The 12,495-nt window shown below is 35.9% G+C and overlaps 1 non-coding gene across 1 annotated transcript; it reads left to right on the top strand.

Moving 5' to 3' along the window:
- The first annotated feature begins 11,757 nt into the window (after nt 1–11,757).
- On the top strand, nt 11,758–11,882 carry LOC124517673 (small nucleolar RNA SNORA1). Its single transcript, XR_006963532.1, has one exon. It is a non-coding gene; the product is annotated as a small nucleolar RNA SNORA1 (small nucleolar RNA).
- Nucleotides 11,883–12,495: the final 613 nt, after the last annotated feature.

Raw genomic sequence — 12,495 nt, 5'->3', positions numbered from 1 at the left:
CTTAACACAAAGCAGCTATCTGGGCAGCTATCACTGCAGTGGCCTTGCTGAGACTGATAGGGGCCACAATACAGATCACAGCACAAAGTCACACCTCAAGTGAGAATAGGGACTTAGCCCTATGCCAGGCTAGAAAGTCCTTAGAAGAATTATCAATAATAATGTCTATACAAATATGAACACAGATGTAGCACTGTTGCAGCTTCATACAACCTTGACCACAGTGGAACCTTTGCACTTGCTGTGTCAGTTCAATATGAGAGGAAAGTAGTGTAATTAGCGGTAGGAACCTCTCTATTGTTGTTGGGTATTCTCCCACCTCCCCAAATCACAAAGAATATGGAGTCATCTTGGACAACCTACATTCTTCCAAATTCTTCTGTAACCCATTTACTGCTAAAGGGGAGCTAGTCTAACTGCAACTCAGATGACTTAAAAAGGGAAACAAAAGCCAGGCTGCAACCAGGAGCTGATAAACAAGATCACAAAAGAGAAACCAGATGATAACAAAACATATGGATGTTCATGCAAAGCGATGCATAGGAACAATAAGTCAACCAGCCTTTTATGGAGTACTAGAAGGTATAGATGCTTTGGATTTAACTATTCATTCATTCATTCATTCATTCATTCATTCATTCACAATGCAAAAGCCATGGTGTGTCCTGAATTACACATGCATGACCTTTAGCTTTCATAAGTGAAAAAAACAAGTAAAGGAACTCTTGTCCCAGGAAATGTTTGTATATTGTTGTCTGCTTAAGTTCATGTTGATCTCAGAGACTCCAGGGGGAGAAAGCAGAGAAATGGAAGAAGGATAAATAACATCTGAGAAGGTCTTTGCCCTTGCGGAAGATGAGGATCCAAAGGCACTGGAGCAAAGGGGATATGACCCTGAGTCGAAAACAAGAAGACATTATAGAGGTGGACTTTCCTATTTTTTTTTCTTTTTTCCCATCTGATAAACCTAAATCTCCAACTCTTTTACCTCTTTTGATCCTCCACAGAGCTTACCACAGTGCCACAGCCATACAGGTACAGGACTTGCAATACACACTAAGATGCATAGGGCATTCAGTTTCATAAGAAGTCACCATTTTGTAGGTTTCAACTAAAAAAAACACTATGTTTTAACCCTATGTCTCTTATGTCATATCTTATACTTTTATTTTATTGAGAAAAGTTCTCTTCCCCAATGCTTCCTGGTTTTATGACTTAATGCAACCCATTCCCTTTGCTAAACATAGCAGCTTCCTCTCAAGTTGAAAACACATCTCTAATGGCAATGGACTATATCCTCCCAAAGCCCTTTAAATAGTAAAAAAGAGGAGGGGGGAATCCTTCTGCCATGCTCTTGAGGAAATTGTAAATTTTTTAAAAAGTTTAGAGGAAAGTACAGCATTTATTTGGTGAACTTTGGAAAGTCTCCATTATCTGCTCTGTTTTAAGATTGAAAGAATGCTTCACCTAAAGTTCCATTACAATTAGAATTTGCCTGCCTGAAAGCACTAAAGTTTCTCTGGACTCAGTGTCCTTGTATACCAAATAGGGACAGACTGCAGGGCTGATTACAAATCCTGTATCTGAAGGACAGAGGATAACAGAACATGGTAATCATTCAATAGATTACTGTGGATGTCTTTATTTTATTTTGTATTACTTAAATCACAATTTTATCAGGAAAATGGAAGAAACATAATTTTTCCTACCTGCAGCTCTGTGTTTGTTCTACTCAATGATTTCGCATGTATGTGTTTGTATGTGTGTAACAGGTCCCTCCACCATAATGAATACCACCCACCATGCCCATACACACCTCTTTTCAAAAATCAGTATTCAAAGAACAGTAGATTCATTCAACAAGAACAACAGCTCACACTCCACATAAATAGAGGAGTAAAGGGCTCAGAGGAAAAGAGAAGGGATGACAATCTATCTACCATGAGTAATAAAACTTCTTATGTTAAATACAACATCTACCATGTAATGTTATCAGAAAGATCTAATTATATCATTTTTGTAAATGAATGTATCTCTCATCTCTGTGGAGAAAATATCCACATTTTTATATAAAATTAAGCATTAGTAAAGCACACTAAATATACTGCTATTGGTATTAGTCAAGATCCCTGGCCTTGGATCCTTTAAACTACTGGAAAAAAATGTTTTTGAGTAATATTCAAGTACTTTCCAGATGTACTTGATCATCTGTACTTGTACAGATGTCTGCCAAAAGGTTTTGTATCAAATTCTCCCAATTAAGTAACTGAGATTTTTGTCTTAACTTTGCTGCTTTATTATAATTGCCCAGGCTATAAATCTGACTAAATTTATAGTATCAAATAGAATCATTTATTTCATTTTGGGAAAAGCACATGAAAAAATTATATGGTTCTATTTTTTAAATGCTTCCACTTATTGATTTACTATATATTTGCTTTGATTTACTCTATATTTGCTTTCCATGTGTTTGTAGAAAAAATTTTTTTATTATGTATATGGTTTTCTGACAAAGTTCACTATCATTTTTCTTTCAATTTAGATAGGTTGTATGATTTTTATTCCCCCATTAAGTAGACTAGTGTCCTCCCACTCAGATATCCATGATTTATTACTGACTGAAGCAGCTTAGCTTAGTACATTCACAAGCTGGTTCTCTTTAATACCCTATTGTGCATGCCATCTGGGCCTGCTGTTTTCAGTGCATCCCAGTTTTTCAAATATCCCCTTCACCTTTTTTGTTTTTTTAAAGATATGCTACTATTTTGGTAAGTTCTATATTAAACTCTGATTTTTATTTTTCTATTTTCCTTTTATAATATATAAAGTATAAAATAATAACTGAGCCTAAATCAATGTCCTAGACGTTTTCAAGAGTACCTCATTTAATTGGTCCATATTTTGGGGGACTATTTTATTCCCCTCCATGGAACTTTGATGAAGTATATGGAATTTGACTTTCTACTGTCATTCTCTAACACAATTTTAAATAACAAATACATGGTAATTCCTATATTTTATGTATAACACAAACTACTTTTTGTTTATTGACTAAGGGACACAGTATTCAGCTCTCTTTTTTTTAAGTTTATTTGTTTATTATGAGAGAGAGAGAGAGAGAGAGAGTAGGGGAGGGGCAGAGAGAGAGAGAGGGAGAGGGAGGGAGGGAGGGGGAGGGACGGAGGGAGGGAGGGAGAGGGAGAGAGGGAGAAAGAGAGAGAGAGAGAGAGAGAGAGAGAGAATCCCAAGCAGGCTCCACACTGTCAGTGCAGACTCCAACATGGGGCTCGATCTCAGGATCATGAGATCATGACCTGAGCCAAAATCAAGAGTCAGACACTCAACCATCTGAGCTACCCAGACACCCAGTATTTAGCTCTCGAGTCAAAAGATAATACTCCCATTTTCTCTCACCCTTTCTTCATTATAAACAGTGACTAGTCTGTGTTTCTCACATGAAAACTTTATTTGTTTGTAAAATACATCACAGCTAACTTTTCTTTCCATGGCAGAACCTTTTGATTCCTCTGCTGCTATTTTGTAATACCTATGAAAATTTTACCCATTTAGTGCATTCTGAGGTCAGTATCAAATATGAAGAATCATAGGCCCCTAGAAAATTTGAGATTTATTTTTATATTACTATGTAGATGTTCCACAGAAGCTCATATTAAAAATTACCTGACCTTTTGATTATCTATTACCTTACAGTCTGTAGAAGAATCTCACCTTGATTTCTTGAGAAGAACTGATTTCTTCAGTCATACTATTCTGTTGCACAATTTGCATCCTTAATTTCCTCTCTCCTCTGGACTGTAGCTTCTTACCTAATAATACCCGCAAAACTTCCCACTCCCTTCTCTTCTACATCAGGTGATATATCTAGTTCACCTTTAATTCTGATTAATTATTTCAGAGTTTTATAAAAACTCAGTTCCCTCTACTCTTTGTGTCATCAGAAAATGGGTGAAGAGAAAGAAGCTAAAGAGACAATTCCAGAACATTCCATGTCAGGTTGGAGTATGGAAAAACTATTACATTTCACACATAAATAATGTTTGTTCTCTTATGTACATAAAATAATTTAAGTGCTCTCATAGATCCCTGGACATATACCCAATTTCCTTCAAGGGCAGTCAGAACGGGCTGTAATAGTTTTTAAGTCCACAAATATATTCATTTCATAAACACATAAGGAGAAAAATCAAAAGGAAGCATAATGTTTGATGAGTTACACTAGATCCAGAGTTTGTTAACTTACTAAACTGCATGACTGACTTATTGCCTCAAGACTTTCAGGCATCAAATAAGGGACAAAATGTGTACAACACTTGGAAAAACTTGAATTGCATGTTGACAGTCACCCATAATGTCTACCCCAGGGACCGTCTGCACATTTTCCCTTCTTCAGACACATCTGTATGTTTGGGTGTATATGATCTCAGACATTCTTTAAAGAAACAAATGGGTTATAAAAAGATAACCTAACAGGTGTGCCTGGGTGGCTCAGTAGGTTGAGTGGCTGACTTAGTTTCAGGTCATGATCTTGCGGTCCATGAGTTCGAGCCCCATGTCAGGCTCTGTGCTGACAGCTCGGAGCCTGGAGCCTGCTGTGGATTCTGTGTCTCCCTCTCTCTCTGCTCCTCTCCTGCTTGTGCTCTATCTCTCTCTGTCTCTCAAAAATAAATAAATTTAAAAAAAAAATTAAAAAAAAAAGATATCCTGACAGAGGTATACTAGAACTGAAGGAGGACAACCCAATATGTTTACCTCACTAAAGGGGAAAAGTTATCAGCTAACTGTATGAACTTCCTCTTTAACATCATGGTGGGGTCATCTTCTCTGTTGCAGTTTCTTACAGGTGCTTCCCTAAATCATCCCCAGATGTTAGACCACAGAGTCAAGCATGAAGTGAACAATTCCATATACTCAAGTTCTGAGTATTTTAAGCCACTCAGTCACTAATTGAAAAGTATTTCTTGGGTGCCAACTGTGCCAGCTACTCTTATACATAGGCACTGGGAATATAGCAGTGAATAAAACAGACAAAGCTTCCGTGAATTGTGCTCCCTTCTCTATTTCATATATTGAAACTCTAACCTCAATGCAACTGTATTTATTTTTTTTTTAATTTTTTTTTCAATGTTTATTTATTTTGGGGACAGAGAGAGAGACAGAGCATGAACGGGGGAGGGGCAGAGAGAGAGGGAGACACAGAATCGGAAACAGGCTCCAGGCTCTGAGCCATCAGCCCAGAGCCCAACGCGGGGCTCGAACTCCCGGACTGCAAGATCGTGACCTGGCTGAAGTCGGACGCTTAACCGACTGAGCCACCCAGGCGCCCCAATGCAACTGTATTTAGAAATAGGGTCCTTAGGACATAATTAAGGTCACATGAGGTCATCAGACTAGGGCCCTAATTTGACGGAGTCTATCCTTACAAAAAGAGGCACCAGAGAGCTCTCTTTATGCACACACACTGAGGAACATCGTTTTCCAAACTACACTCACTACTGGTTGTTCTTCCTAACTCCTTTTTCTCAATATTTTTTCTTCATAAAATTCATAACTTCTATACTATAATATCTTCTTATCTATTTTGTTTATTGTCTATATTACTCTGTTTGGGCTGCCATAACCAACAAGACTAATATAGACAATAAACAAAATAGATAAGAAGATATTATAGTATGGTAGAAGTTATGAATTTTATGATAAAAATATTGAGGAAAGGAGGATAGGAAGTACCAGTGGCCAGAGTGGTTTGAAAGACCTCATGGAGAAGGTGACATTTGATCAAAAAGCTGACACAGGTGAAGGAGAAGGCTAGGTGGCTCTCTGGAAGAAGAGTTTCCAGGTGCCTCAGCCCATGAAAAGCCATTAAGGCAGGAACATGCCTGACATATTCAAGGAAATCAAGGAGCAGAGAAGGGAGAAGGAGGCAGGGGTTGGGGTGGGGTGGAGTGGTAGCCAGGGATAGTGGGGGTGTGGTAAGGGGGGTGAGCATCATTTCCTGATGCCCCTGTGCCTGGTGAGAAACAGAGGAGCCTTTAGCTTAGATATCAGGGCAGAGGAAGTGCAATTAGGAAGTCTGCCTTGAGGGACAGACAACCTGAAAAATAGAAACATTCTCTGATAATGAGCTTAATGAAGTGAGGCCTATAATATGTTGGTTTCCGATTTAAACTTTATTTTCAAAATTAGTAAAAAAATTTTAACAGGATACAAATCAAAATGATGTCAGAGGTTTTAGTCTTTTTTTTGTTACCACCTATCTTCATATCCACTGCATACTAGAAAGTATCATTGTTAGTTTTCAAATTAGCCAAGAAATTTTAAATTTGTGAAGAAATTTAAACTATACTACTTAAGAGTTCTGTGTGATGGGCCAAGTTATCTGCTCCTTTTTTTCTTTTCAAGTTATCTGCTTCTAAAGTTGGGTAATGATGGTCTTTTTTTATTTTGTCAAAAAACAAATTTAAGGAATATGTCTTTCAATTAATTCCACTGATCTTTTATCCCCGAAATCTTATTTTTACGTCTCTACTATCAACAATGACTATTGTCATTGCTCACAAGATCTAGCAGATAAAATATGAATTAATAAGTAACAAATTAACATCAATATAAATCCAGAAACAGTTTATTATGCTAAGATGCTCAATCTTTTCCTGGACATACGTACTTATGAATATGATTCAAAGTAATATACATTAAATGCAAATATAGTTATGCCATCAAATTTGTTCTGGTTCATTTATCAAAATTAAATAAATTAATAATAAAAATGAACTTGCAGAAACTCTAGTTCCATAGTTTATCCCTTAGTTTCAGCTCTCACATAGGATCAATTCTTCACTGAATCAACTTCATCACACATACTTAAGACAAAAGTAGCTCTAAATAGGATATATAGGAAGAGGCTGTTGGAAATCAGAGACCCAGACCCCAAACTGGACCCAAGGTCCCCTGTCTGCATGGAATCTCTATGGGTGGCTGTGGAAACCACTCTAGATTACGGAGAGAAGATTGAAACCAACTCAATGAGACACCCTAGGCAGTAATGATAATCAGTAACCACAATGTGTTGATGCCCAATGGGACATATGACGTGAGCAAAGCTTCAGTGCTTTAGGAGCTCATTTCCCAAATAGTGAAATAGATGATCCAGAGCATCTTGGTGAAAAACCAAAGTCTAAATAATAGCAATTTGAAATCAGAGAGATGAGTTGTTTTGGCTTCCGTACAATTGTCAGTAAGTTGGGATAATTATATCTTCTGTGCCAATACCAAAGTGTTATCATAAAGACGAAATAAACCAATTAATTTGGAAATTTGTATATTAGTGTTTATCAAAGTAATATTAATAAGATTACTTAATAAAGAAGAGTAATTAAACTAGAGAAGTGAGCAGGAGATTCTGTATAAGAGCATTACTAATTAATTACCTATTGAATATTCATGTTTGTGTCCCTACTCCTAAGGTTATTCTAGGAATAGCTGTCTCTGGCCTCCTGGGCTATATTTCAATAGGCAAGGGTACTTAGGAGTATGATGTGTTACCTCCACACAAAACCAATAGAATTTGAAAGAAATATTTAAAGGATTTCATTTTCCTCTAATAGTAAGTAAAGGATATTTGACTCTGAAATAAGTCTGTGGGAGAAAAGAGGAGAAAAAAAATGTTTAAGATGAGCAATATGAGAAACAAAAAGAAAATAGTGCTGTGTAAGAAGAGAAAAAGAGATAGTAATAATTTACTCAATTTTGTTTGGCTTAATAAAAAATGTCCAAACATCAAATCAAAGTAGTGTTTTTAAAATCCAAACTCACTTTATATGCTTAAAATAATTAATAGGCCAGGAGAGGGACATTTATGAATTGCATGGATTATTTAAAAGGCACAATATTTCCTGTTTGCTTTCCTTTCAAAAACAAGGCCATTTTTTATCTTTAGTCAAAAGGAAAGGGAAAGAGTGGTAGATAATATTATAAGGAGCAAATTATAAAACAAAAACAAAACATTAAACTCAGTTATTACAGGATATTTATACCAACAAAAGCTCTTAAAGTGATCTAACTTCCTCTTTGCTATTATGAAAATTATGGAGCCTACCTTTGTCTGACAGCCCATCAGCTGGATAAACATACGTCTTCTGGGCCAGTTTTCATAGAAGAAAATCCAGAAGTTTGTAATATGCATCTTCTGGGTCATACCCTCAGCCTACTGTTCTCTTACCACAATAATACTACTTGTGGAATTTTAAAAAGAAAACAAGATCACAGTTTGTTTTAGTTGGTATGATTTTTTATCTACCAGGAAGCTGTATGTAGAAGAGAAAAGAGTCTGAATTTAAACTATAATTAAACCATTTGTTATTCTCATGAACTTGGAAATTTTCTTAAAATCTCTGACCTTCATTTCCACACCTGTAAAGTTGCCATAAGACTTAGAAATTGCATATTCAAGGAGCACCTGGGTGGCTCAGTCAGTTGAGCATCTAACTCCTGATTTTGGTGCAAGTCATGATCTCATGGTCTTCAGATCAAGCCTCATGTCAGGCTCTGAACTGGGCATGGAGCCTGCTTAAGATTCTTGCCCTATCCCTCTGACCATTCCCCTCTTGCTCGTACATGTGCATTCTCTCTCTCTCTCTCTCTCTCTCTCTCTCTCTCTCTCTCTGTGAAAGAAAGAAAGAAAGAAAGAAAGAAAGAAAGAAAGAAAGAAAGAAAGAAAGAAAGAAAAGGCATATTTAAATTGCTTTATACAATGCCTGGCATATATTAGGTATAAAACAAATAGCACTGTTATATTTTATTGCAATTCTACAATTAAGTTAAAAACTAATAATTTGGAATTACTAAGTAAGTCTAGGTAAAATTATGAAATCTTAAAACTTTCTGCTGTAAACACACAAAAATGTTTTCACATTTATTATCTCAGTTGTTTCTCTCCCCTACAAAAAACTGTAAAGTAGATAGGACAGATATTATTTCATTTTAAGGATGAGGAGATGGGTTCAATGAGTTGTTCAAATAGCTGCTATATAGTAGATCAAGAAGGCAAATTCATGTGTTATGGCACTGAACATTCCCTACCATGTTATTGAGAATAACAAGCCACTGGAAGGTTTTATGGTCTTCTCTCTTAAAGTCTTATTTCAGTTGATGGCAACTTTATTCTTCCATATAGCTGAGACCAAAAACCTTCAAGTCATTCTTTATTCCCTTCTATCATACTATCATATTTCACATTTATTCAACCAATATTTTTAAAAACTTTATCTTCAAAATATATCCAGATTTCTTCCAATTCTCACTACCACCACTGGTCATCTCTCTTTTGAATTTCTCCAAAATTTTTGCTTTTATCACCCAGCATTCGTATCTATGGTCCCTTTTCAACATGGCAGGCAGAGTTACTCTTTACTAAGTAAGATCATGTGACTGTTCTCTTAAAATCCTCTAATGACTCAATTTTGCTGAGTAAACACCAAGGTCTTTGCAATGGTCTAGAAGGCTGTATATTACCTGACCCCAGTTAATTCTTTACTTTCCCTCTCATTTTATTGCTCCAGTCCCATACCAACTAATCTTTTGCTGATGACCCAAGTGAGACCTTTCTGGAATGCTCTTTCCTCAAGTATTTTCATGGTCATTTTCTTCACCTTCTTCAAAGACCGTGTCTTTGCAAAAATATATCATCTTCTCAATGAGGCTTATCCCTGGCCTACCAGTTTAAAATTAGAACTTATCCCTCAGGCAGTTCTGATTCCCTTACCTTGATCTATTTATTTTTCTTCCCATAGTATTTTTCTCCTTCTGACACACTATATAACTTATTAAGTGTATTGTTTACAGTCTGACTCCTTCTGACATTAAAATTTAGTCCCCATGAGGGTAAGGACAAGTGCACAGCAGGTAAACAAATGTTGCCTAAATGAATACTGCCTTCTGATTGCCATTTCACATTTAGAACAAAGCCCAACCACCTCCCCCATAAACACGTGCGCGCACACACACACACACACACACACAGTCACCACAAATGCACACCTGGTTACTTCTGACAGACCTACTCTTCCTGGACATTACACCAGTGTTTCTCAAAATATTGTTCATATATCAAAATCTTCTTAGAATCAAATTACAAAGGATTAATGATTGAAAGAACAAATTCCTAGCTCCCCCTCCAGAAATACTAACTTAGAATTTCTCAGAGAAAGTTTTATGAATATGACCTATTTGCACACTGGAGTTTAGAACATTGACTAGATCCTCCCTCTCTTCCCCTTTTGTTTTCCTCCAACTCAACCAGTCTTTCCTGCAAAAATCTGTAAAATCAGGCATCCCTTAAAGCACTAATAATCAAAACATCTACCAAAAAAGTCTGCTCCCACCTTCTATAATCCATACTGAAAAACAAATATAGCATTGATATGGGTGGGTCAAGGTGCTAACATCAAAAAGTTTTTAGTTAGTGACAGAAGTTAAAAAATGTGGCAGCCATGCCACATGTCCATTTTCAGGTAATCTTTTGTATTTCTTTTGTTTTATATCCTGCTTCTTTGGACTAATTTGCTCTTATGCAACTCATAGTAATCTGTCCTCCTCCATCTCTCCCTATTACTGCTACCATTTCAGGAAAACCTACAAGGGATCCATAGGTCAGTTCAGCTCTAGATCGTGGAAAGAGGTCTGTTTTTACCCTTGGCTCTGATTCTCTTTGCCTCATCTCATACTGTACTGGTGAGACAGGATGAAAAGAGTGCAAGCTAGGCCTTGATCAAGGGAACTAAGAATTATTTCAGTTCTTAGACCAGAAGCATATATGTGGTCTAATCCATCTTCTCAGTACTAGGTGTGTCGAATAGGAAAAGTGTCTTTAGCAGACCAATTGAAGAGTTTTGGGGAGTCCAAGAACTCCCTAAAATTGACTTGCAAAATGTATTTTTTATATTCCTTATTTTTATGGATCAGAGTGCAACACCTTTCCTCAAATTCTCAAAATATTCTGAAAATTAAAAAAAAAAATTAAAAGATACTTCCCTTAGGATTAAGTTTCCATTATAATTAATGTCCTCATAGAAGATCCTCTTTGTACAAAGAAGTACATTCTTTGTTCATATTTGCCTTGTAAAAGTATGATAATATACTTAGGAAACATCTTTAATTATGCTCATTGTTAACATCCATTACCACCCCAAGATAATATACTTGCATTTTAACTCCTCATTTTTGAGATTCAGTCCTAAGAAATGAGCAAGCAGAGAAGGCCAATGTCTTTGGACAGCCCACTTTGAGCAGTGCTTTGGCTTCAAGCCCAGAATCTATCACCAAATCCTCAAACCCTATTCATCCTCAACTTTGTATTTTAAAAATTATTTGGTAATGAGAAAAAATGAGACATACAAAATCAAAATTTAACTTAAATACATAAATTCATTCTTCAATTTCAAAAGTAAATATTTAATCTGAATATTTTACTTTCTATTTGTTTCCTACAGGCATATTAGTTATTTAAGTTATCTGGGCTTTAAATGAGGAGTAAAATACTTTTATTTGAGCAGGAATTTGCATTAACTTCATTTTGTCCTTTTTAAAAATTTAAAACCAAATACAATTTTTCAACATATTCAAACATTTAGAATAAGTCCATTAATAAATTATCATTCTCTCTCCTTTCATTCATTGACAAATGTTTTTCAAGCTCCTTTATAGTTCAAGATATGGTGTGAGCTATTAAGAAACATTCTAAGCCTCATTCTAGATGGAAATGGACACTGTTGTTCATGGTGTCCAGAAATTGTTAATATAGCTACATTGAGACACAAGTTATGCTTCTATCACTGGCAGTGGTGACAATGAGACCTATGATGTTTTCTGCTAGGCTCATGGAGTAGGTGAAAGTAAGAAGACTTTTTAATATAGAAACAACTAAAGAATAATAATTTGAGATCATTTGACAAAATATCAATCAATTTACTTTCTAGAATTTGACTTTTAGGGTCCTACATTAAAGAAATTGGATCCCAAAGATTACAGGTGGGTAATTTCTGAAGAATGTTCATATTCAAGTGGAGGTCAAAGAAGCCTAACTGAAAGAACTCTGTCTTGACAGTGACAACTGTGGATTGAATAAAACTTCTTTTTAAAAGGGCTATTTTGAAGATTATAATTCTGACTTTGGAGGAACTACAGAGATTGGCAGTGGAAGGAATCACATGTAAAATTCCTTAAGTAAAAATTTTATGACTTTAAATTTTTTAAAAATGAACATTAAAAAGCGTAAGGATGTGTACAATTTCAGTCTTGCCCCCCACATGCTCATAAAAGATGTGTGAAATATATATACCAATAGTTACAAAGTGAAGCATTAAAGGGTGTTATATAGACAATAGGTTGAACATAGGCTCTTTCATGAGAGCTCTTTTTGTATTGGGATGTGCTAATGGAATGCACCACCAAAAAAAGAAATGTTGCCTGATCATAATT

The sequence above is a fragment of the Lynx rufus genome, unplaced genomic scaffold (genome assembly GCF_022079265.1).
Source record: "Lynx rufus isolate CCGP_SWC_20201006 ecotype Redwood Valley unplaced genomic scaffold, mLynRuf1.p SCAF_22, whole genome shotgun sequence".
NCBI lineage: Eukaryota > Metazoa > Chordata > Mammalia > Carnivora > Felidae > Lynx > Lynx rufus.
The sequence above is the reverse complement of the archived record's forward strand: the minus strand, read 5'-3'. Positions and strand labels throughout refer to the sequence as shown.